This window comes from Tiliqua scincoides, chromosome 1 (assembly GCF_035046505.1).
Source record: "Tiliqua scincoides isolate rTilSci1 chromosome 1, rTilSci1.hap2, whole genome shotgun sequence".
NCBI classification, from domain to species: Eukaryota; Metazoa; Chordata; class Lepidosauria; order Squamata; family Scincidae; genus Tiliqua; species Tiliqua scincoides.
The window spans coordinates 162,867,539-162,894,843 of NC_089821.1; the positions used below are offsets into that span (position 1 = coordinate 162,867,539).

Sequence of the window (27,305 nt, forward strand, 5' to 3'; positions counted from 1 at the left end):
GTGGCTTATAGCCCAATCCTATCTGTTGTGCTGATGTCATATGAGCTCTGGGGCAGATGAAGGGCCCAATCCTATCCAATTTTCCAGTGCCAGTGCAACCATGCCAATGAGGCATGCGCTGCATCCTGTGGTGGGAGGCAGTCACAGAGGCCCCCTCAAGCTATGGGATCATTTGTTCCCTGACCCTGGAGCTGCATTGCAGCTGTGCCAGTGCTGGAAAGTTGGATAGGATTAGGCCCTAAGTCAAATCCAATGGCAGGGGCAAAACTATATCCCTACGAGAAAACTGCAGGAAATGCCAGACAGCACAAGAAAAAGAAATGAAGAACCACACATAGCAACAGAAACTGCAGCACCAATGCAGCAATGAAAACCACACATGCGCAGCAGCTGTTCAGCAACCGAGACACACATGTGCAGCAGTCCTCTCAAAGGCCACTGCCATCTGGTCCTGGCATGCATAACCCACATCAACTGCTTGTTGTCAGAGATGGCCACCCTCCAGTCACACCTGTTCAGCTTGGCCATATCAGCAGGCACTTAGTGAGGGCCCTGAGTTGGTGGCTGCATGTTGGGGGGCCTCCACAAGTGCTGCAAGGACTCAGAACAGATGGTCCCCAGGCTACTCCCCCACCCTCCTCACGGGTGCTCACTAGTGCTGCTCTTTTAGGTTTAAAAGTGTGTTCCCTCCACCCTAGTCTTTGTTCAAACAAGGAATTGCCTTCTTCAAGGTACTACCAGAAATCATCTACTTCCTATTTCTGATTTTCATTGAGCTCTAAACCACTTAATCTTTGGTCTTCAAAAACAAGGGTGATCTTTGTGAAATACTTTGCACAGTCAGCTTTTGTCCCCAATTTTAAATTGCAGAGATTGCTAATCAGATATCAGGTCTCTTGTCCCAGTTTTTCCATAAACCTCACTCAAATTGTGCAACACCTCTTTTGCAGTAGCCTCTTTGATGTGGACTAGGTGCTCACTAGTCAGGGACTTAATCATGGTGCTCTTAGCTTTGGCATCCAATTTCCCCCCACTAAAATACTTGATCACTCCCTGAAGCAGAGTGATTTTCAGTTACTACGTTGGTACTAACCCAATGTTCTTTAAAATCAATTCTAATCCTAAACTTCCAGGTCTCATTAGACTTGAGCTCTAACCTGGTTATTTACTTGAAAAACATGCCTCCATTATAAGCTCCCTGTACCATTTTGGTGCTGGTTCTGAAAGAAGCTGTTAGGCTTTCTTTCAACCCAGGGAAAAAGAAGAAAAGGAGCAAGCAAATTTAGCCTTAGAAAAGCAGGCAGAGAAAAAAAAAAGACAACAAAACCAAAAGGCAAACAAACAAAAAGCTTCTAAGTAAACTAGTGCTCTTTATTGGGTTGCTGGGCCCAACACGTGTTGGAAAAGGGGGTTCTAGGGATTACTAGCAGAATAATCAGCAGAACCCTTTCCCTATGGATAGAGGTGCTTGTTTCCAGTGAGTAAGATAGGATTACAGTCAAAGTGTTACTGAACACAGTGGGCTTACTTCTGATAAAATAACACCATTTGCAAACATTCCTGCCTTTGGGAAATTCCACCACCCAGCTAGTTTGCTGATATCAATCAATTCAAGCAGGAACAGAGATGTTAAGCCATTTCTGCCCAATGTTGCATATACTCAACAGGGACCAAATGTGTACACTTGTGGGCTGGGGAAAAAATGGGGTTAAGATTTCAAAAGAAGTACTCGTTTATCAAGAATACACATCTTCTGAAGTACACAGGCTTTTACTGCCAGTAGTACCCTATAGCTGTTCTCTCTGTGTGAGTGTATGTGCTCAACACAGTATAGCCGTATGCCATGAGGAGAACTCAGTAAGCTGCATCCTTCTCCTTCAGTGATCAGAAAGAGAGTGTGGGGGAGGAAGGAAGTTACACAAATGGCCACACCTCCTACCAGTATCATAGAGGACTGGTAAAAAGGTATCAGGTGTCTAGATAGTACACTGCCTTCTGGAGTCCTGTAGGCAGCATTGCACGGGCAGGGTGTGGTCTTGCATCAGGAAGGTGTTGCTGTTACATTGGGTTCTATACAACCTGGCAGAAAGTTCCTGCAAAACACCATGGAGCAAGAGCAGCAGATGGAGCCAGAACCAGAAGCATCACCGCTTCCCCATGCAGCAGCATTAGGTCTCAACCAGGGTATGGTTGAGCAGCCAGGTGGGGGAGTGAGGGCTGCAGCCCTTGGCAGTGCCCTGGTGCTTGGTGGGGGCGGAGCCAAAGGGGACTTTACCAGATCATCCCTTCCCATCCTACAGGTCACAGAACTGGACTTCAGCAATTGAGGCCCACACTCCCTTGGATGGTCCCCCTGGCTCCTTCTCTGCTACAAGTGTATCTCTCTTACTTCCCTCTTCTTCTACTGTATGTCCAAGAGGACCAGGAGCAGCAAGTCCAGTCCCGTGCCTCTACTCCTGCCACAGAGTCCTTGGAAAACTCCCTGGGGGAGCCATCCACCCAAGGCTGACTGAAGCAAGGGCCCAGAGGCACCAGGATGCCATGTTGGTTTGAACTGGAGCATTGTTTGAACAAACTTGCAACAGATCTTTAGCCTGCTGTGATAAATATTTGTAAAATATTGATGACTTAACAGCTATTGTACTGAAAATAGATATGGTTACACGATGACTTATGTTTGTGTTACTAGCTTTCATATATACAACACGTACGTTGAAAGTGTTAAAACTGTTAACCAATGTCATCCCTCAACAGGGCGGTGGGAGTGGGAAAGGGGGCACGTTGGTGCTTTTGGGTTGAGTGTTGGGAATTGGGGCAAGGAGCCCCCCCAGGGGTGTCAGGATGAGGTGGACACCTGCCTGGGAAGTCTCTGTTGTTACATGGTGTGGTGGCCCTGTGTGGATCCACCTTTAACTGGTTCAGCTGCCTCATGAGGCAAGGAGCCAGTGCTGCACCTGCAGGCAGAAGAGGGAGAGAGCAGGTTAGTGTAGCATTTGCATTTCTTGTCTCCATCATCCTGGCTATTCTGTGCTGGGAATAGCTATGCCCAGGTCAGCCACTCCCTGGGCAGATGCATGATGCCAGCAACTGTGTGGCTGGGGTATATTTACTTGCCTAGGCCTTCTGGGCCTAGCCCTGCCCAGCCAAGCTATGCCTAATTGCCCTACACCCCCTCCTGCAGAGAACCATACCTGTATGGTAGTAGTCCCTGAAGGTGGGCCACCCTGCTTAGTCCTAAAGCTGAAGCATCTGGGTGTATAGGACAGGGGAATTGCAACTAGGATGGCCATGGGCAGCATGGTAGGCCCTCTCCTTATGGAATGCTGCTTTCATAGCCTTCTGTCTGCCCTGTATCTGTCCCATGGATGCCCTTCAGCCTCCCAGGCTGTCACATTGAGAGCTGTTGTACGTACTTCTCATAAGGATAGGCCAACAGGGGCTATGCCTCAGAGCCCACACTGTGCCCCACCCACAGCCTTTGGTGCCCAGTGCTGCCTGGGTGTAGCTGGCATGGCTATTTTGTGTGGGAATATGGAGTTCTTGCTTGATTTGGACACTGTAGTATCCCGCAGCAGCACAGACACATCATACATGCATACTGCATACTCTTACGATATTAAGAGTCTGTCAAACACTGGGTTTACGTATGGATGGCATGTGCAGACAAGGGTCTGTTTGCAGCCAGTTCATGCTATGTGAACTATAGGGTCACTTTCCATTCCTCAACTTGGCAGCCTCCCCAAGACCCCCTCACAACATGGGACCTGCCCTGGTAGTCCCTCTCTGGGGCTTGCTGGGGCAGAGGGAAGTGTCCCTATATGCAACGCCATCTGTATTCCATTTGCTGTTAGGGTTGGGGGGGCGTGGATATCACTCAGCAACCTTGAATGGGGTCTTTGCCTATGGGGCAGCTTCCTACAGTGAACAAGAGGGGATAAAAAGATATGATGGTTCCCAGTGAGGGGATAGGTAGCTGGTGTGTTGAGAAGTGATGAGACAAGTATCCAGGGACAGGAAATTGGCTCTGTGGTGGGACTTGAGTGGAGTTCCAAGTCTCCACCCCCACCCCTACAGTTCAACTTGTGCATGAGTCCTAGCAGATGCCTTTTACTGTCCTTCCCCCCCCAATTCCTGAGTCATTTCTACTTGAGTCAGAATCTTCTGGGTCAGGCACACCATGGCGCAGATCAAAAAGGACTGGAAAGTGTCTGAGCTTGGCAAGGTGGGAGGGGGTGAGACAGACAGCAAGAGAGGAAAGAAGCAGCAATCAGGAGAAAGGTCGCATGGCAGCAGCTGGGAAGCTTATGTTAAGAGTATGAGCCAATCCTTTGCAGTTCTACTCAGATGTAGGCTTGTGTGAGGCATTCAATGAGGCAGCTTCTTCCTCCCAGGTAACAATGGCTGGAGCCATGACGAACCACTTCCTGGTGTCCCTGCCTCCTCCCCCCCCCCCCCCCGACTTCTCCTGCCAATCCTAAGGCAAGAACCCCCTTGGGCTCCTCCTCCTGCCCTCCCTCATCTAGAGAAAGAGAAAGACTGCCCATCCTTTGTCAAGTGATCATTGGTTCCTTCAGAGATGGACAAGTGAGCCTCTCCTGCTCCATGCAAAACATTAACCCTTCCCTGCCTCCTGGCTGGAACTTTCCTGCTGCTCGCCTGGTCTGAATTACGGCTCTAGGAAGAGCTTCATCAGCTGGGAAAAAAAGGTAAGCAAGTACACCCAGACACAGACAGACTTGAACCTGCACACATAGAGACTCATTTGCGAGTCAGTGGCTCAAACTCCAGTTAGTGCCCTAGTCAGTAACGTGAGTGTACATGAGTCAGTGAAATATGTGTGGTTTTGTGACTCAAGTTCCCATCCTTGCAAGGATCTAGGACACATTTGAGAACCCCAGGTATCCTTTCCATGGTTGAAATTTCATAGGCCCCACATTTTATTTAGCACAAACAGCATTATTGTGATATGGGGCACATCGGGGATAAAACTAGAAACCTCCCTGATATGTTGGTTTTCTATGTTCAGGGGAATTTTGCATATGGGTGGAGTGTTTGAAGGCTGCAGTCTTGCACAGTCCAGCATGAGCTTCATCATGGCTGTCCTTTAATCTTATCCCTTTGCTGTTGAGATCAGGCTCTCATCCTGATCTTACTGGAAGTGATGTGTTTTATAAGCAGAGTTGTATCATGGTGATTTACTAAAGATCCTTTCACAACTATGGTTGCTTCTTACTTGAGGCTGAGTTGTCACTGAAGTGGTTAATCTTGTAATGAATCAAATGATTTTACTCTCATTTCCTAGGTCATTTAAAACTCTGTGTAAGAATAACCTATTGCAGTTCCTGTAAAACACTGAACCCAGGATGGTAATCGGGACCTCTGGAAAATTGTGGCTGATTATAAAAGTGCAGATATAGCAATTTCTGACTGCTCTGTAATTTTCTGACACATTACATAAATATGCATTTGGTCTGGAGCCAAGTTACCCCTTTCATAGCTATTCTCTTAAAATGAACTAGAAGCCCAGGGAATTTCCAGCTCTTGGGCAATGCCTGAAGTACGTAGTCAGTCTGCTGGAAGTGTGTCTGACCAATCCTGATGTTACTACTTTGAAAGCTGCAGGGAGAAAGAGATGACAGTAGAATGGGAAAGACAGAAGAGAAGGACAGAGAGCTGAACAGGAGGATGTGCAGAATTGAACAGGATGGTGTACAGGGCTAGAAAAGGAAATGAAATGGCAAACTTTGAACTTGCAATGGAAGCCTTCTTTAATTGGTTCTGTAAGAAAGGCAGAATCTGGCAGTCCAATCCTATCTGGGCCTGCGCTGACAGAACTCGCATTCTGTAAACATAAGGCTGGTCCCACCATTGCACACACCACCGCAGCAGCTTGCTATCAATGGTGCAGGAGTGTGGAAGCTCTGTACCAACAGAGGCAGGCTGCCAAAACAGTGCTGGTAGATGTCGGGGTTCCCCTCCTCCCCCGAGTCCCCAGCTTACCCAGGGAGGAGGCTTCTGGACCAGAGCAGAGGCAGCAGCCTTCCCAGCCCTCTCAGAAACAAGCCGGGCAACTCCAGGTGAGAGGAGGTGGGAGGGAAACAGAGAGAGAAAGGGGAGGAGTTGTGGTAAGCCCAGGGGGCCTAGAGACAGGCCCTTTTTATACCATCCCTGTGAGGGAAGGGGTGGGGCCAAAGGGGAGGGGTTTGCCCTACATAAACCTGGAGGCCAGGGATGACAGGGCAGTTGGTAGTTGGAAGAGCAGGCAGGAGGGTCTAGCAGCCCCTGCTCCTGGCTAATGAATGCTGCCAACCCAAAGAAGGGGAACTGGGTGATGCAACCCCTCCCTTCTTGTGGGGAACGAGTCTGAGGCCTCCACAAGGGGTCCCCCTTGGAAAGGCTGGGCGGGCCCTCCCCTCCCCCACAGGGAGGCCTCACAGTAGATCAGCAGTGGGAGCAGTTCGGGAGAGGATTGTGGGTGGGTCAGAGTGGAGAGCAGTCTGGACTGGGACCAGTTTGGTGGCAGGAGGGGGAGGAGCCCAGTGACAGCGATGTATGCCAAGATCCTATTCCCCCTTTGAGGCTTGGACCCACTTCCGGGAGTCTCCTCAGATTTACGCTAGCAAAAGAGCTGGAGTAGGTCTAAGGAGACCCATTGAGAGCCAGGCTATCTATGGGGAGGTAAGTAAAAAAGTTTTTTACACACCTCTCCTGGGCCACTGTATTACTTCCCCATAGCATGCAGTATGTGCTCAGTCAGCAGCTCTGCATTGTCTGGGATGGGATTGGGCTGTAAATGTTTTAAAATGAAAATAGTGACATTAACAGCCCAATCCAATCTGCCCCCCCCCCCCACTGATGTAGCTGTGCCAAAGGTGCAAGCACTGCATCCTGCAACAGGAGGGCAGTTGTGGAGGCCTGCTCGAAGTAAGGAAAAATTTATTCCCTTGCCTCAGCCGCTGCTTCTGAGAACTGCCCTTTCCTGCCCTCCACACACATGCCCCGTTCTGCTTGTCCCTCCACCACTAATCCACCAGTGCCACCAGGCAGTGGCCTCCATGCCAGCCTGTGCATGCAACCACCAGCCATTGTGCTGGCAGATTTTCTGTGCTCACCAGCAAACTGTCACTTCTGTGGCATCCTCCCACTGACAGAATGTGCATTCTGCTGGTGGAAAGGGGGATAGAGGATTGGGCTGTAAATTACTGAAAATAGATAATTCAAAACAGGCTATTCATTGAATTGGACTAGAGGTGGACAACAAAGAGTCAGTTTGAGATAACTCTGCTTGGTGCCTACTGATCAAGTGGTTGGTGCTCTGCCATGAGGTTGCCAGTTTGCCCAAAATGACATTTTCCAGTTTGTTTTTTACTTCAGGCATTTACGGTCTCAGCTACTGTTGGACTCTGTCCTTTTAACAGCTAGGCTCCACCACAGTACACAGTACCAGTACCAGATTTGTAGTTTTGGAAGGACTGGTAGTTTTGTGATACCTCTCCTAGTTCTAGGCAGCCTAGAAAAGAGGTGCCTGAGGGGGGACATGATTGAGACATACAAAATTATGCAGGGGATGGACAGAGTGGATAGGGAGATGCTCTTTACACTCTCACATAACACCAAAACCAGGGGACATCCATGAAAATTGAGTGTTGGGAGAGTTAGAACAGACAAAAGAAAATATTTCTTTACTCAGCATGTGGTTGGTCTGTGGAACTCCTTGCCACAGGATGTGGTGATGGCGTCTGGCCTGGACACCTTTAAAAGGGGATTGGACAAGTTTCTGGAGGAAAAATCCATTATGGGTTATGGGCCATGATGTTTATGCGCAGCCTCCTGATTTTAGAAATGGGCTATGTCAGAATGCCAGATGCAAGGGAGGGCACCAGAATGAGGTCTCTTGTTATCTGATGTGCTCCCTGGGGCATTTGGTGGGCCGCTGTGAGATACAGGAAGCTGGACTAGATGGGCCTATGGCCTGATCCAGTGGGGCTGTTCTTATGTGATGAATCACCAGGGCCTCACTCAGAAATCTCAGGTTTTTGGATACATCTGACCTGTTGACCCTACATAAGAAAGATCTCTTTTTACCTGGAATGACTTCATTCTGAACATTTTTGATGCAGAGTAGGAAGCGGATTAACTTTTTATTAGAGAATGTTTCACATTTACAAACAAAAAAACAACCGAGTAGAAAATATGATGTCCCGAAACACAGTTACATACATTGGAAAAATATTGGCGATCACAAGCACAGAGCATTCAAGCACAGTATGCAAGTCAATTTCAGGGGGTTACAAGTGGTAGGTTTAGAGCCAGGGTGGCATAGTGGTTTGGGAGGTGGACTTAGACCTGGAAGATCCAGGTTCAAATCCCCGCTCAGCTGTGAAGCTTCCTGGGTGACCTTGGGCCAGTCACTTTCTCTCAGCCTCACCTACCTCACAGGGTTGTTGTGAGGACAAAAGGAGTGGAGCAGCTCTGTACACTGCCCTGAGCTCTTTGGCGGAAGGGCTGTATAAAAATGTGGAAAATAAATAAAAATAAATTAGAGTCCCTAAGTCCAAGGCTAGAGAGAGGGATGTGCCCAATCTCACTACTAGTCTGCTTTAAAATCAAATACAGCTTCTACCAAATGTAGGTTTTCTTTTCAAGTTAAAGGTGCAGAAAATGCAAATCCCAGTTTAAGCATCTTCTGTAAAAATGGCTTAAGCCAAATAAAATATGCCTTCAGTTGTAGGACTGTGTATTCAGTTTCCATGTTCATAATAGATTCCCAGCTTCCTTGACAATGACCAGAATTGCTAAAGCTAAATTGTCCTGAGAGGGGCTTGCAAATAACCTTTGATACAGTGAATTTACATTTCATTTTACTTGCCCATTACGGAAAACATTTACTTTAAAGTTATTGTTGTTTCTATAATGCTTTAAAGTTTACATCTAATTAACCTTTGCAACACCCTGATGAGATAGCAGCTATCCAGAGCCACTCCCAGAGCTGCTTAGCTGAGCATTTGAATCCTAACCTAGCTTGTGTTTTTGATCACATAAGAGTGTGACAAACTTCTGTACAATAAATATGGAGAGAATAGTTCTAACGTGCAGGCGGGGATTATCAAAGCATACAGTATTTGTTGTCTCTTACTCAAAACACTGTAGGCAGACCTTGTAAATACAGTTTTAGTAACAGATATCAGCTTGGTTGTCCACAAGCTGTATTTTTCTGTTTTGAGTTTTTGTGTGTTCCATATTGTGCTCATTTGCACCCTGAACCTTGAGAAACTGTCAAGTCCAGAGTAGTGCGCCGCATCCCCAGAGGACTCTCAGCCTGTTAGCCATGCTGCGCATTTACGCAGCAATGGCTCTATGAAAAAATGGACCAGTTTAGCTGTGAATCCTGTGGCAGATCACAGTATTCAGCATGTGGGCCAGCGGGGCTTGGTCTCCACTGTGTTAGATGATAAGAGGTACAGTATTCAGAAGAAGACTGCAATAGAAAAAGAAAGCAGCCTTGCTTGTGCGATATAACACAGACACAAGACTTTTCTGTTAGTGGTCTTGCTCAGGAAAATGACCCAGGGTTCAATTGTAACAGACATAGCATGCTTTGCTGCTTCATTCTCTCTGAAATTCTTGGTAGTTCTGACTACAATCATGCTGTAGGTCTGGCTACACGTGGAGCTTGGTTTTATCTGGCTTTTGCAGGTTCGCTCAAGAGATGCTAATGCACAGTATTAGGCAGGTACCAAAAAGACATCCAACCTGAGCAGAAGGCCTGGCAAGACACAGCAGCCTGAGAACAAAGCCGCCACCATCCTCCCTCCAGAGACCAAACACATTTTGTCTCTGACATGCCTGCTCTCCATCTGCTCTGAAAAGGAAAAGTGATCCATATGGCAACGCACTGGGCCACTAAAGTCAATACACTGCCTGACTCCACGAAACACAGCTGAATGCTAAGTAACTTAAGTCCGGTTTAAAAGGGAGAGAACCCACATGCTTCAGGAAGGTGAAATACGTGTGCTAGGATTATATTGCTCCATTTTTCTTGCTAGTAATGGAAAGCAGTAAATCACCCATTGGTTCATAATTATTATGTTTAATTTAAATTAATAACTCCCTGAACCATGGAGCAGTGTGCTTCCTGAATTATAGATTTAGGAATGAAATTTACAGCACACTTGTTTACAGGGCAATACTGCATTTTCACATGCGCACAAAGGCATTTTATTATATTTTCCTTATTGTTTGACACAATCCAGTGCATTTGGACAATAGTGATTATTACTATGTTAATGTTTCCTAGTTATCTGGTATATAGATTTATTCTGTGATAAGAAAGGAAGTTGCGCTCATTCTAAGCCACTTCACATTGATCATCTGATGCAGAAGCTACTTAATTGCACCAATAAATATGCAGATTTTAACTTAATCTGCCAGAGCCTTAAAGCCAAGATTCATGGCGATTCAGAGCAAACTGCTTGGAAATTGAGACTGCTATCCTATTGTTCCCTCACCCCAAAGAAGACATAAGGCAATACATACAGATCAGTGGTTCCCAAACTGTGAATCAAGACCCACTGATGGATCATGACCTGATTTTGGGTGGGTTGCCAAAGAGTGATGGAAAGATCAGATAACTAGTTGCCTCAAACCTTGAGGCTATTCAAAAATCAGATACTGTAGCTGGTAATTATCTTGCAAAGAGTTCAGGGTCCAATCCAATCTAACTTTCCAGTGCTGGTGCAGCCACAATGTAGCCCTGAGGAAAGGGAATGTTCCCTTACCTGGAGGGGGCCTCTGTGACTACACCTCTACTGTAGGATCAGTGGCGTCGCTAGAGGGTGCAGGCGGCACCAGGTGACACACACGGGGGTGACATGCGCACTGGTGACCAAAACCGCTAAAATTGCAGTGGTTAGGAATAATACCATCAAGTTATACACATTCGATGCGGGATTTCCAGCAGAATGCAATGGAAAAAAATCAGAGTGAAATATCTCCATTCTATCAAAAGTTATGACCAAAAAACCAGAAAACAAAAATGCATGGAGCCCTATGGAAAGTGAAACTAAACCATATTAGTTGATTACTTGTGAGTAGGCAAACTTGCCTGACAGTCCAATCCTATCCACACTTTCCTGGGAGAAAGCCCCAATGACTAATGGGACTTACTTCTGAGTAGACATGCATAGGATTGGGCTCCTAGTCAAAAAGGGCAGGCTGAAAGGAATCAACTGACACCAGAATGGTCCCAATCCAATGAACGCAGCCCCCCAAAAATACCTGAGAAGAAAAAAATATAGCCCCCCCATAATACTCCACTAGAAAGGATGAAAACAGAGGCTTCAGCTGGTAAGGTGAATTTTTTTTCTTTTTAAGACTTGCAAAGCCAGGTGAATCCTGATAGTGAGATGGTTTAAACATAAGAACTTAAATTGAACTGGGCATTGGGGAGGGCTGAAAATCTGACTGATTTTTTTTTTTGGGGGGGGGGGGGGAGGGGGGAATTCCAGGCAGGCTACAGAGAAAATTCACTTGGTGGAACAGGGCTGGCTTCCCATTATTTATTTGTTTTACTTTAATTATTTTATTTTAATTTGCTTGATGTTGTCACTTCTAGCCATGACATCACTTCTGGTGGGTTCTTACAGATTGTCATTCTAAAAAGTGGGTCTTCGTGCTAAAAGTTGGAGAACAAGAAGGTGTTAGTAAGTTGACATGCTTGGGGAGGGGGTGACACCACTGTGTTCTATCAAAAGGTACAGTCAAAAAACCAGCAGGGGCGGGGCAATGGTACATCACCACACCCACCATCTGGGGTGTTGCCCCACCTACTGCATGGGAAAAGGTTCATCATGGAGGTGACACACTGGCCTCTCATACTGGGTGATGCGAAACATAGTGACACCATTGCATAGGATGCAACACAAACTCCATTAGACTAGCTGCACCAGTGCTGGAAAGTTGGATAGGATTTGGCCCTCAGCTCCTGGAGTTGGCAAGCATGTGTAAATATTGGGAGATAAATGTTTGTGGGTCTTTTTTTCTGGTTATTACTTATAAATAAATAAATATTTTATCTTTCTAGATCTCCTTTCTTAAAAGTCTAGTAAACGTAGATGGATTCGGATAGTGTTGTTTAAAAAAGTGGGTCGCAGTGCTAAAAAGTTTGGGAATCATGGTTTAGATTGAAATAGGTTCATTAATTAATTAATGCTGAAAATCTGCAGGAAGTCTTACAGACTTTATATATAAATCAGAGTTGGAAGGGACTTTCAAGATCATTGAGTCCAACCCCCTGCAAACGCAGGCTGTTCACAATTTATTTGCTTTTGTAAACACTTTCCTCTGTCACCCAACCCCATTTGGAAGTTTGCTGGATTCATGACTTAAGGCCCAGTTCGATCCAGTTTCCCAGTATCGGTGCAGCCATACCAGTGGACCGTGCACTGCACCCTGTGGTGGGAAGGCAGTCACAGAGCCCTCCTCATGGTAAGGGAATGTTTGTTCCTTTACCTCGGGTCTGCACTGCAGCTGCCCCACTGCTGGAAAGTTGGATAGGATTGGACACTTAGACATCTGATTTACTGATGGCCATGTCTGCACTTTCTCACAGATGCAGTTTGGCTATTCTGGAATTTTTGCACAGGCACAGTAGCACTGAGCCTGGAAGAGCTGACTATTTTGACTTGCATCCAACTACTGGACAAGCCTCTGGAATGGAACCAGCATGTAACTTGGAGACTTATGCCCCAATCCTGATAGGGCTTTGCAGTGCCAAGAGTAGCATTCCAGCAGCGTAAGGTCCTTTACAGCTGTTGCGAAATGCAACACATTGTCCAGCATGGCTTGACCACTGCTGTATGAGGCAAGTGACTGCGTCCACATGCCAGCACACAGGAAAGGAGCTCCAGCACCAGAAAGTCAGGGAGGGGGAGGAACAGGTGACAACTGGGGTGAAGAGGAGGGCAGACTGAGGGTGGGAAAAGGTGCAGGATTGGCTGCACCAATATCATAATGCACCACCAATATCCTTTCACTTTTTCTGGCCTTGATCCCCCTTCCTGGGTTCACCTGGACACGTGCTAGCTATATAGCTGTCTCAGGTTTGAATAAACCTGACAGGATGGTGAGGCTTACCCTTGGACAAGAAAACAAATGTTCCCTTACCTTGAAGTGGACTTCATAGCCTGAAACTCCCCCCCCCCGTAGGATGCAGTGCATAGGTGTGGCTGCATTACTGAGTGGGGAGTTATTTAGGATTGGGCTGCCTGTGTACCTGTACCCACTTCTGAGAGAGTGAGAATGTCAGTATGACTGGGTGACCTCCTCATTTCAAGCAGCAGCTCAGCCAATGGGCTGATTCTTGCTACTCACAACTGGCCTCGTAAAGGGAGCAGTGGAAGCTTCTGGTAACATGGCTCCCTGCAGGGTGGCGAGATTTTGAGGAAAGTGAGCTGTCCAACGCCCAAGGGATGTTCACCCCACTTTAAATCATATCACCCAGCCTCCAAGGACTGATGTGGAAAATTTTGCCTTGGGGTACCCGCCAATATTATCCATCTATTTTTCTGACCTACCCTCACTATATTTGACAGTTGTGATCAGTTAATTGTTTATCTACCACACTGTTTCAGTAACAGTGTCAAGCAGGCAAATGCACACACATACCTCTCCCCCCCCCCCCCCCACTCAGCCAATCTGGCCAAAGGCAAAACAAAAAGCTACCTTGCCCTTATACATATATATTTGTCGTTGTTGTTTTTACTATGCAAACAATTTTGTGAGCTACTCTTGTTGAAAAGCGGTTTCTGAGGGGAAACGAAAGTGACTTTTTTCACCATATAGGGCACTCTGAGGCCTGGGAAACCAGAAGTGGTGTTTTTTTGCCTCTCTGGGCCATTCAGAAAGCCCCCTGGAAGGGACCCGAGTGCAGTTTCGGTCCCCTTCAGTGGGAGAAAGGGACGGAAAAATCATGGATTTGCTTATCCGCAATTTTTGGTTTCAGTGAGGGGTCAGAGAACAGATCCCTCACAGAGACTGAGGCCCCACTTATAATAAAATATGCTCAACTCCATCCGTTCTCTTAAAATATAAGCAGGTATAAATGTAATCACAGTCCCTATACTCCGCACACATTTTAACCATCTGTTAATCTCAATTGAGGATTAGCATTTTACTTTTTAAAAAATCTCTACAGCCTCTCCTGTGCTCAAGGCAGCTCTTGCAACTATTTTCTATTGTATTTAAGACAGCATAAACAGCGTTTCCAGCAGACAGCTTCCCATCCTGGCATGGACCAACTTCAAGCCTGCTTAACATCAGCAAGATTGCTGCAGTCTGGGCCTTCAGCCCACAGCCTTGGAACCAGTAATGTTAATTACATGATTGAATACCTGATTGGCTGTGCTGCAAATTTTTGGAAAAAAAAACCAAAAACCTTCAAGCGCATATCTTGGCTAATGGGAGATACACTCAGGTGGGAGACGTGGTAGAAGGCTTCCTCAGCAACAACTTTCCAAGACTGAGGGAAGGCAGAAGCTTTGGGAGGTTTTAATGTCAGCTACGTAAGGAATCAGATTGGCCTTCTGGTGTCATCTGACTTCCAGGCCAAGAGAATGGTGGGGTGGGGTGGGGTGTGTGAATGTCCCAGTTGGAATTACCTGTAATACTTTCCTCTGACCAGAAGCTTTTGGTAGTAGGACGTTCAGGAACCAGTGTCTGATCCCCAGTTTAGTAGACCGTACCTGAATGAACTGAAAACAGATACGTAAGAAGGTATGCAATAGCACAGCAAATGGGAGTGAGAGCGATCTGTCCTGGGTGATGTGCTGGGGGGGGGGTGAGGGGTGGGCCAACCGAGCCCCCATCGAGCAGAGGCCCATGTCACATTTGGTATTGGATGGGCCCTCCCACCCTTTAGGCTCCCAATGGCGGCCTCGGGAACTCTTAGGGGGTGGTGTGCTGATGTTGTCATGTCACTGCCGAACCATATCTGTGTGCCACATGTTACTGCGGGTGAGTAAGGGGATGTTGCATGATACATTGAGTGGCATACACCCTGGGTGGCACCTGTGCTGGCAATGCCACTGAAGACATAGATTCATACTTTGAATTAACAAAGCTGGTATTGCACGAAATAATAAGGGCGGAAGGAAGCAATGCACTCTGCCATGCTCATGGACTGGGTCCCAATAATTTTCGTCTATATACTTTTTATCATACTGCAAGTGGCATAATCAGATATCTCTTAAAAACCAGACGGGTCACTTAGGCAATTTATGCACGTTAATTGGAGGTCAGGGTGGATTGCAGGCAAGGCTTATGTCATGTCTCTTCCTACCTTTCTCTGTGTATTGGCTTATTTATCTGTAAATGTCAAACAGAGCAGTTCTTGCTTTCCACAGGAGAAAGAAACAGACAAAACACCTGACCTAGCCATCCACAACAGAAGGCTAGATTGGTGGGAATTGAGAGTAGGATCATTTTGGCTTTCAGGAGCATAAGAGCCAGATTTATCGTCGCCCTGTTTACACTATATCATCTCATGTGTGGTAGCGTACAATATCGAAGCAAGAAGGCCTTCAGGGCTACTACCATTCGGAATGAAAAATAGTGCCTGTATATGGCATAATGCAGCACAGATGGCAAGTTCTGCTTTGCCATTTTACTGTTTCTGTACATTACCCAAGCAATATATATTGGTCAAATCAAGCAATCGTTTCTAAGGTTCAGTATAACTTATTTTGCCCCTATCCAGTGCTCCAGTTATATATTCCCCAGAGAATCTGCTGAGGTCTCCAGGTTTTATAAGTCATTTCAAGGAGAGCTAACAAATAAAAGTGGATGGCAAATAAGGGGGCCTGGTTTTAATAAACAGAGCTAACTCTGCAGGTTCATGTGACAGCTTAAGCTCTCACTTCTGTCACATTTCTCTACCCACACAGCAGCATTTATTAAATTGGTTAATTGTTCACACCAGCTGCATTGCTTGCTTCTTACAAGAGCATCTTTCAGCAAAAATAAGCAAGGTGTGTTGCATGTTATGTACTCAGACTCTAATCTGATTTCAGACTCCGTGGATTTCCCTCCCCACCAGCTAATCACTGTACATATAAATGTTTGGTTACCTCTTTTATCTAGCAGTTCAGTCAACTCTTTAGGGATACCATGTGCAGAAGAAGACTACGGGGCAGCATAAAATGATCCTAACATTGACACCAGTGATCTAGAAATCCGTATGGCTGTGTTAACGAATGTTACTAAATTATTCTGAACGTTTTCATCAGAGAGGCAGCCCAACCCTAAATAAATCCCACACTGCGACCCAAGTTAGTGTGGGGGCTGAACTGTGTTTACTTCCAGATTTTATATTTCCAGAAGTAGAAACTTCAACTTTTTTTTTCTTCCTTTGTCTAAGCAAACTGGGAGTGCGCTGACTGTCTCACACAAACTGTCTCACACCTTTCAGAGGTTGATTCAAGTCTGCATGAAACACCCCTAAATGCTACCTTGGATTTTATAGATGTTTGGGGCTGCTGCCCTTTTCTTCACCCCCCCCCCTCTATCCTTTTGCTTACCATCTGCCCAATGTAGTATTCTATGGAATACTTTTGGTACATCCTAAATAAAACATCGCCTAACCTTGAAAAGTACATTATTCTAGTTGCATGCACTGACAAGAAGGCCTATAGGGCATCCATTCAGTTGCCACACGTATGTTACAGCTCTGAATAACTGCAATTTACACCTTTGTGCATATATGAAGAAAACGATGGGACAGACTATAATCCTCATATAGCCTAGATCAGTGTGTATCAAACTGTGGGTCGGGACCCACCAGGTGGGTCGCAAGCCCTTTTCAGGTGGGTCCCCATTCATTTCAATATTTTATTTTTAATATATTAGACTTGAGGTTACCATGGTAGGTGACTGCATTTGGGGAAATGCATTTGGGCAGGAGGTCTGGCTCAGTTGGTAGAGCTGCCGCCTTGTATGCCTGAAGATCTGAGGCTGCTAGTTTGAAACAACCAGAAGTACCCGAGAACTGACGACATGCTGATATACTGATGAGCTGACCCTTGCTGGCAGAGAGGAGTTGCCGTCAAGTGGAGCGTGGGAGGCGAAGGGCCAGAGAGAGGCCAGACTGGGAAGGAATCCAGCTGGAATGAGGAGTTCTATGAAAGACTAGAACTATTCAATTGTAAAAATCCCTACGGGGGTTTAGAACAGCCTCCCTATGTAAACCGCCTTGGATTAAAGTCTGAGGAGAAATCTGACGACCAAAGAGAGGCGGTATATAAATACCTGTATAAATAAATAAATAAATAAATAAATAAATAAATAAATGTCACAGATCTATACTTTTAACAGGCTACTATGTATATGCTTTTAAAAATGAGAGTAGATGGGACTTACTCCTGGGTAAGTGAGGGTAGGATTGCAGCCTAGGATTGTTATAAATTTTTCTGCTTGATGATGTCATTTCCGGTCATGACATCACTTCCAGTGGGTCCTGACAGATTCTTATTCTAAAAAGTGGGTCCTGGTGCTAAAGGAGTGAGAACCACTGGCCTAGATGCTACCAAGACAACAGAGTGCAGAAAGTAAGAAATGCCTGGCCAGACCAAAGTCAAGTCCACCTACTGTAGCATATTCTGTTTCCAACATCCAACTGGAAAATAACTATGGTGGTTCAGCTTTGTGATGAAAACAGATTGTAATGTGCATGCACATGCAACAACTTACATGCTGCTCCTTAAGGGCCCATTCCTATGAGGGCCCAGCGCCAGCGCTGGGTGTCATAAATGTTCCATAAAGCACGTATGTGGGATCCAGAGTATAAGGAGTGCTGCTGCTGGGCTTCAGCACCAGGAAGGGGACTCAGGTTGCAATCCTATCCATACCTAGGAGTAAGCTCCATTGACTATAGTGGGACTTACTTCAGAGTAACATGCATAGAATTGGGCTCTCAGCGCGGCTGCCAGTGGTAAATGGCACCGCCAGGTGGCAGTGCAGCTTCTGAGGGTACGGTGAGAGTGTGGGGAAGGTGGAGTTTGGGGAGGGAAAGGTGAAACTGGACAGGGTGAGGGGAGAATTGGGCCCAGGAGGGGGCGGAGACGGTGGCAGTCTCTGCCGCTGTATCCTATGCTCCCTCCTGGTCTGGGCAGCCTGACATGGACCTCCTTGGGTCTGTGTCCACTCAAAAACAGGTGCAGATCTGAGGAGACGCGTTGCCACCATGGCAGCGTTACCCCGGGTAAGGGAGCAAATGCTCCCTTATCCTGAGGAGACTCCTGCCTGGCGCCCATAGGATACTGCTGTCTCCATTTTGGCGCCGCCGTAGCCCTGAGCACTGGCAAGGACAGGATTGGGCTGTAAGTCTTCAAAGCAAATATCCCATTGCATTATGCTGTTCCTTTTCCTGTTCCCACTGAAAATGGGTGCAGAAGTCAGGCTGGTATGTAATAGCTGGTATTAGCCAGACACCAGTCCAGCTGGTAGCCCTAATATGTAGAATGGTCTCCTAATAACATTCCGCTATCAGCATAGTCAGCATGTTACAAGTAAGCCAGTAAACAGAATACACACTGCTGAATTAATGCAAAAAAAATGGCCAAAAAAGATAATTCTTTCTCAGCAGTATGTTGCTGCATTCTTTTTTTTTTAAAACATGTTTTTGCCATGACCCATATTTCACCTTTCCTACAAGCTGACACAAATATCTGTTTCAAATCTATTTTTGCACTTTGCGACTTCAGACTACCCAGCTAGTCCTTGCAAGTTCCGAAACAAAGCAATCTTTAAAACACACGTGCACCCGCCCCCCTTTGGAAAGGGATATTTCTCCTCCCTTGTATTTGGTTAGAAGGGAAAAATGTTCACTCTTGTCAAGGCATCAAGAACTGCCAATCTGAAAGAATTATCTTTAAAACAGAGGAATGACATGAGTTGAAGCAATTATGTACTTGGAGGTACCAAGTGATCTCCCTTCAAAACAGGGACGGATTTCACTCCAGAGGTTTGTCAATGGAATCGCACCCGTTCCGCATAACCCCCTTTCCCTATTTTCTGTGGCTTGCCCCATTTCATTCCACATCGTTTTAAAACGGATAGTGCTGGAGGGGGTTCTTACAAAGTTCAGTGCTGTGGGGAGGAATGGAATTTGTGACAGCTGGCAACCTACTGAAGAGGGGAAGAATGGGTCTTGTCAACTTTAAAGTAAATGGATGCGCTCGGGAGAGCCAGCAAGGGAAAGCAAGCTAATGATGCCAGTTTAAAAGACGGGCTTCTTCAGTCAGCTCTAGAAAGCAAAATAATACCACGGCAAAGAGGATTTGATCATATATGCCCTTCATAGGTAGGGGGTTTTATGACTTTGGATGTGAATAGGACTGTGGGTATGTCCTTTGCCAGCTGTCAAAGAAAATACTTCAAAAACTTCCTTTTGCTGTCTCTTTTCTAATGAAGCCGATTACACTGAAGAACTCAGAGAAATTGTGCTCCAACTTATCCTCCATTATATTAAGATTTATTTGAAAATTTGAAATGTAGGCATTTGAAAATGTAGGGTTGTATTCAAAGGGGTGCATGAAGCTCAAAAAAGCCAACTTCTTACCCTTTCCATGGGCCTCGGTGGCCCCTAAAAACTGCTCTGGAGCAGTGTTTCTTAAACTGTGAGTCGGGACCCACTAGGTGGGTTGCGATCCAGTTCCAGGTGGGTCCTCATTCATTTCAAAATTTTATTTTTAATGTATTAGACTTGATGTCATATGCAGTCACATGGTATGTGACTGCATTTGGGGAAATGTTATAGATTTGTACTTTGAACCAGCTCCTATGTATATGCTTTTAACAATGATAGTAGATGGGACTTATTCCTAGGTAAGAGTAGGTAGAACTTCAGCCTAGGATAGTTAAAAATTTCCTGCTTGATGATGTCACTTCCGATCACGACATCACTTCCGGTGGACTCTGACAGATTCTCATTCTAAAAAGTGGGTCCCAATGCTAAAAGCTTGAGAACCGCTGCTCTGGAGGTTGAGGAGAACCTTCAGGACATAATTCTACAGAGTCCCTCAGGCAGGGCTCACCCAATATGAATATTTTGAACAGATAATAATAAATAACTAATTGTAATGGTAAGCTTTACACAATTGTAAATAATATAAGGGATGGTTTTTAATCTATTGTAATATATCTTAATGTCAGTAATAAAAGGGATGGTTCTTAATGTATTGCAGTAGCATAGGGCCCAATCCTATCCCATTTTCCAGTGCCAGTGCAGCCATGCCAATGGGACATGCGCTGCATCCTGTGATGGTGGGGCAGTCACAGAGGCTTCCTCAAGGTATGGGAACATTTGTTTCCTGACCTTGCGGCTGCACTGCAGCTGCTACGGTGCTGGGAAATTGGATAGGACTGGGCCCACATTTGGGGCAGTGCAAACCAAAATACAGCCTGATGCTGCCTGAGGTCCACTGCCTCTGCGCTACAAATAAAATCCCCAAACCCTTACTGTGCTCCTCATGTGCTGCTATGAAATCTGGAAATCTGGGACTTCCAATTTCATATACAACTTGCTCTGTCCCTGTCAATGAAACTGGAAGTCCTGCGCTTCCGGGTTCCACAGGAGCATGCAAGGAGGGGAATGATCAGCTTCACACTCAAGCAGGTTGGAAGCAGATCATTGAAACTTTCATTGGTGGCAGGTTGGAGAGTGGTGGCAACAGGCTTGGTGTGAAAGGCATCCTGAATCCACTGCCTCTTTAGACCCCGCACAATCTACTTCTGATGCAACCTGGATTAGGTGGCTGCATGGATGGGTTTGGCAGGGAACACAGTTGCGGTTTTAAATGGGGGACTACAGGATCCAAATGATGGAGGCAGGTGGGACTGGAACCAACTCCCCATCCAACCTCTGAAATGGATTGCCTTTTCTTCCCTACATAATCCAGCTCCTCTAATAGGCTTTCCTTTTTCCGTTTGACTAGACCCTTGGCAACTGTTACCCTGCACATACCCGATCTTGTCTGATCTCGGAAGCTAAGCAGGGTCAGGCCTGGTTAGTACTTGGATGGGAGACCGCCTGGGAATACTGAGTGCTGTAGGCTTATACCATAGTCTTTCGAGACTGAAGGTTGCCAACCAGACCCTTGGCAACTGTGCATATCCTACCCTTTGAGAATTGGCCTTCAGTGATTCACTGCATGTCCAGATTGTCAGATGGCTCAAGTGACATCTAAGAGATGTAAACAAGAACAAGAAGAATGTCTCAAGCTGGGCACACAAGCAATTCAGGGAAAGGCGAGTGCAGAAAATTAGGGCTGTATGTTAATACTATTCTGGCTTGGTCTTGCTGATAAACTGTGCAATGTAATTTACAGGAACACTGGAAATACACGGAGGAACTAGGTAATTTTTGACTTTAGTTTAAAGCACCTTCCTTGTGGCTAGGCTTTTCATTCATTGCTATTTGAATTCATAGGTTATGTGGCCAGTACCATTTTGTTGTCAATCAGGATAACCACTGAGAGCAGTTTCTCACATTTACTTTAGTCTGACACTCAGTGTATTGACGTTGGTTCAATGCTTTTTTTTTTTTTTACAAATAACATTAATCATAGTAGCCTGCAGTTAACACAAATGGTTGTGTTGAATGCTAAGTGGCTGGAAGTTCCCCCAAATTCCCCCTCCCCCCTTTTTTCCACACTGAGACATGAATCACAATGAGTTCTTAAACCTTACATTCCGAGAAACTAAAAGACAACAATTCGCACCTCAACAGTAGAGCCGGGTAGGACAAGCTGTCAAAGGACAGGGTTGGTTTTTGCCCCAAGTGGCAACACAGAATCATACAATGAAGGATTTTAGAGAGATGCCATGTGTTTCCAGCCATGTGACTGCTCCAAAATGTCAAAGGACAAGTGAGGCTAGTTCATTGTCTCTTGGCTCATACTAACATGACCAGTTGAGCACACAGTAGTTTGGTGCAGAATGGGTTGACTTTACCACAGCAGCGGACCTTCCATTAGCTGAACAGGGCAAATGCCCCAGGCACGGAACTCACACGACTCCAGGACCGCGCGGGAAGCCTTAATGAGGCTCCTGACACAGTCAGAAACTGTGCTTCCGGTTTTCTGGAAGCACAGTTTAAGACCATGGGGAAGCCTCAGAGAGTTTCTTCCATTGGTCCTGGAGTCGTGCAAGGCTCCATGTTGGTCCCGGGGAGGTGGGGGAGGATGGCTTCATGTGGGCAGGGCGTCTGAGAGGAATTTTACCTGGGGGTATGAAGTTTCTTTGGGGTCTGTTGGCAAAGGGGAAGGGTGAAACAGAGCAGGGGAGGCTGGCGTCGGGCGAGCAGAATGGGGTGGGGGGAGGATGGAGACAGCTGGAGAAATCTTTGGAGCCTGGTCTGCCCATCCACATGGCATCACAGCTGGAGACAGTAATACGGAAAAGCAAACACTTGTCCCTGAGCTCCTCTACACTCCTTCCTGGTAAGCAGATCCACAAGTCAAGGAACTACTGGAGTAGGTCTGTTTCCTCCCAGATTTGACACTGAGAAAGGAGTGTCATGTATGTATTCCTCAGCCCAGCATAAATGGTTTGTCAGTAGCTGCAGTAGCTGCAGCCACACGATCATGGTAGTGTCCCCAGCATCCTGTGCGGGCAACAAGTCTGAGTAGATAGGAAAATGTCAGATCCCAGTAACTATCTGGGCCCCTCCTTTGGCTCCTGTGCCCCCTTTTTGACCCTGGGTCCAGGTACAAATTACCCCCTTTACCCCCCTCTCCTAGGCCCTGCACGCGGGAATGCGTCTTCACAGAACTTTGCTCCAGGGCACCTTGAGGGGAGATCCGCCACTTCTTTACCAGTGTAGGCTATGCTTTGTGGACATCCCAAAACAGTCACATGATTGGTCTTCAGCACACAGTCTTCAAAGTATGTCATCTAACTAGCAGCCATCACCTTATCATGTGCAATGAATTCCATAGATGAATGTTGTGTTGTGGAGATGACAAATCATAGCAGTATTCTTCCTATCACTCTGTTGACTTCACTACAGAGCATCCACTACATTTAATAATTGTGCAGTAGTTATACCCATTAAGTCACAACCACCGTTATCTGAATGTTTTGAGTCATTAAAGCATGGAGAGCTTGCATAATGCAGCTGATTGTGATGGGTGATAATACACACGTTTCAACCGTCTGTTTTCTCCATCTCCTATTTACAAAAGGGTCTCGTTTATACTCACTCTACACCTTTACATATGACAGGCTTGGATAAATGCACACATACTTGATACAAGACTGAATACTGTGATTTGGCAGCACAGGGAAAGCCTAGGCACAAAAATGGCTCGTAGGGTGCCAGGATGTTCATTTTAATTTATTACAGGCATTTAAAAACAAAGTTAAATACGCTGTCAAATGTGACACAGTGTAGTGATTAATTTATGTATGCCACCTGGTGGATTCTACACATCAGTGCAGTTACAGGATATGTTGCTGTTTTCTGGGACCAATGCAAGGCCATTTGTGCAGTGAGAGGGGACCATGCACTGGCGAAACATTTGCTTCCCCCCCTTTTTTCCCCTCACTCATGATGCCATGATCACAATAAGAACAGTACTCACCCACTATCTGAGTTTGCTGCCAGTTTCAAATTGGCATCTTCATTTTCTTTACTGCCGTGGCTGATTTTAATGCTGCGTGCTCTTCAATGCTAAATGATAGTAAGCTAGAATCAGCAAACATCTAAATAAATATAAATGAACAGGGGCAGGGTGTTTGGACCCCCAAAATATGATAAACTCTCTGGCACCTTAAAGGCTATCATATTTGTTGCGCAGTGAATTTTAGGAGGCAAGAGCCCAGGCTTATTAGATGGACAAAGAGAACTATGATGGTGAGGGAGGTGCATTTGTGCATGCACCCATAGGTCTCTTTGACATGCACACACACATCCCTACCTTTTTCAAAGTGATTTTTCTTACACCCAACTAGAAACATTGATCAAGGGCTCCAGTTATGCATCAAGGGCTTGCATTCATACATCAAAAGAACTCTAAACACTCTTGAGTTCTTTCCTAAGAGCTGGTGGGGTCAACTGGGATTTGTAACTGTTTAAAAACCCCACAGAACTTTATGGCACCCTTGTTTAATAACTGCCCCCTTGATGATTCAGATGTTAACACAGACATGGAAGGATGTCTTGAGCGACCATATCTGATTTATATTTTATACAGACACTACATTCCATCTATGTTTCCTTTTCTGTACCTTAAATTCACATGATATATTGTTTTTACTTAACAATGCAGAACATTCCATTTTTCTATACACAGACTAGAACTTCAGTAAAATCTTAGCCTGCTCAGGAAATTCATAACTTAACTTGCCCCTTTTTTGTTGGAGGGACTTCAGAGTGACTAGTGCTCCTCAGTTCTAGAGCACTGACCCTTTGTGTGGGGTTCTAACATGCTCTGTTGTGCTTGGGGGGCTTTGTCTTATCACCCCCCAAATAAAGTGGCATGGATGGAAAACTGGCAGGTGCCCAATGACCACATTTGCAAAGAAAGTTCTTGAAATAAACAGAGAAGCACTGTACTGTGACTCCAATATACACAGTTTAGTACCATAATAAGTGTGAGGGTTTTATGAAGGCCTCTGCCTTTAACTGCAAAATTGCCTCAGAATTTTAAGACAAAACCAAACCAAATACAAATGATTATTTTATCAGCTTGACATTTCTGTTGTATGACAAGCTTGGCTGGGAGTACGGGAGTGTACTTCAAGTGTTCTTCAAGTGGTAGTGTATTTTGAATCTGGTCCTCTTTTCTTCAGTACTCTGGGAGCAACAGAAGCAGTCCTAGCCCTTTCTAACCTTATTTTATACATAAAATTTTTTCTTTCTTTTATTCTCCCTTAAGTATTGTTCATAGCTGTTTTAGAGTTTCTAGAGAGGAGCTATATATTTAGTATTTAATGAATTGCAATCTTATACATATTTATTCAGAAATAAGTCCTACTATGTTCAATGGGGCTTTTTCCCAGGTAAATGTGTATTGCAGCCTTTACTTATTTTGTAACCTGTTCCCATTGCAAGTTATGAGCAAGATTGTTAATGGCCACACACAGAAGGTTTACTGTATGCTGTGTTGTTATATCCAATGGCTAGGATTTATTGCATGACAGTTATAGCCATATACAGGTTATTTTCCTTATTGTACTTTATGGAAAAATCTTCGCTATAAAATGTGAATTACAACAACAACAACAAAGGAAAAGGTAGTTGTACTACAGAGAGAGAATGTAGGAGACCCTGGAATTATATTGGCTGAATGGACCATCTGCATAGCGGGGTGTAGCAAGGGGTTCCATTTCTTGAGTAGAAGAGGAGGCTCAACAGAACCCAATCATTAAAATTTCTGGAATTGTTGGGATATCTCTTTACTGAGCTAAACAAACACATCAATAAAGCAGCTACCACATTTTCCAGTCTCACAAAGACAGTCTGGTCGAACAAGAAGCTGACGGAACATACCAAGATCCAGGTATACAGAGCTTGTGTCCTGAATACACTTCCATACTGCAGTGAGTCCTGGTCTCTTCAGATAGGACAGGAGAGGAAGCTGAACACTTTCCACATGTGCTGCCTCTGACACATCCTCGGTATCACCTGGCAGGACAAAGTTCCAAACAACACAGTCCTGGAATGAGCTGGAATCCCTAGCATGTATACACGGCTGAAACAGAGACCCCTGTGTTGGCTTCGTCATGTCATGAGAATGAACAACGGAGAAACAGCATGCCTCAAGGTTTCTTGCTGATTCACGATGGTATCTCAGGTACAAAGAACTCTTTGTAAGATAGGTTGTGCCCAGGGTACTTGTCATAAATGCAAGTAACTTAGGGCCCAATCCTATCCAACTTTCCAGCAACAATGCAGCTGTGCCAATGGGGTGTGTACTACATCCTGCAATGGAGGGACAGTCACAGAAGCCTCCTTAAGATAAGGGAATGCCTTCTCCCTTACTTTGAGCCTGCATCAGCCCTGGAAAATTGGATGGGATTGGGCCCCCAGGCAGCCTGGACTACTGTATGTACTGTATTTCCTAGGGGCTCTGGCATCTGAGACACTGCCATTTCATTATTACAGGTGTCAGAGAGGAATGGTGGCTTTGCAGAGAAGCCTCCTGTAGCAAGGGCCTCACCTTGCATCACCAGTGCCAGGTATGTTAGGGGTGAAGAAGAAAAGTAGCAGTGCAGGACTTAGGGGCTCACAGGATACTGGGGACATCTGAGAAGTTGGGGAAGTTGCTCTGGTCCTGTTGTGCTTCCAGTGATGTCATTGGGGATACATTAGGGGCTGAATAACAGTACTGTATTGGACTGATTTTTTTGATTAGAAACATTTCAGATTGAGTTGAAGGCATTTTTTGGTAATAATTGTATTTGAAGGCATAAAATTGTATCAATTCATCTATGGAAAAACAGTGACTGTGGTGGAAACAGACCACCATTGGACACAATTGTCAGAAATCCTTTGTATAACAGTCCTAAATAATCTAAAGATGGCTTCTAATGTTATGGAAATTTCAACAGGAAGTGGTATATAGAGCAGACAAAGCATTAACAATTGCTGGTGCTCTTTCTAGTGTATGTAGTAAAAGCAACTGGTGAAAAGATGCACACAGACACACTTGAAGAAACACAAAGTAAACCCCTTTGGAGATGCTGAAAATGTCATGACAATTGGCTAGAAAATGCAGCAGTTACAGGCAACCAAAGAACAGCTGGTCTCCCATTGAAATCAATGAGAAACCCAAAGGAATGAGAATTATGAAAACAAATGAAATAATAATAATAAATTAATGAGTAATGAAATGAATGCAGTTTTAATGAATGAATCATGAAACTAATGAAGGATTTAAAGAACAAAAGTGAACAAGTCACAAAATGAAGGAATTTTTTTTTTTTTTACACCCTACTGTCTACAAGACTAACAGAAAAGATCTGAAGACCACCAAAAAAGTCCTGAATGAACTTGGTGGATGGATGAATCAGGAGAGAATGCAGGAGCACTTAAGAGCCTCATAACAGAATGAATGAAATGGTTGCAATGGGAAGTACAAGTGAGACTGTGAGGCTCTGGTAAGACTGGGAAGAGAGTTTGAGGTTTTGCTTTTTGGCAGAACAGAGCTTGTATGGCTCTGCCAGTCAGCTGGATTATGGTTCATGTGATACTGCTAATCAGCTGGGCGGTGGCCTGTGTAACCCAGCTTGGCAGCTTGGGGTGGCTC

At 45.3% G+C, this 27,305-nt stretch overlaps 1 pseudogene; it reads left to right on the forward strand.

Annotated features, from left to right (window-relative positions):
• Nucleotides 1–20,987: 20,987 nt before the first annotated feature.
• LOC136637783 (5S ribosomal RNA) lies at nucleotides 20,988–21,107 on the forward strand (annotated as a pseudogene).
• The last annotated feature ends 6,198 nt before the right edge of the window (nucleotides 21,108–27,305 follow it).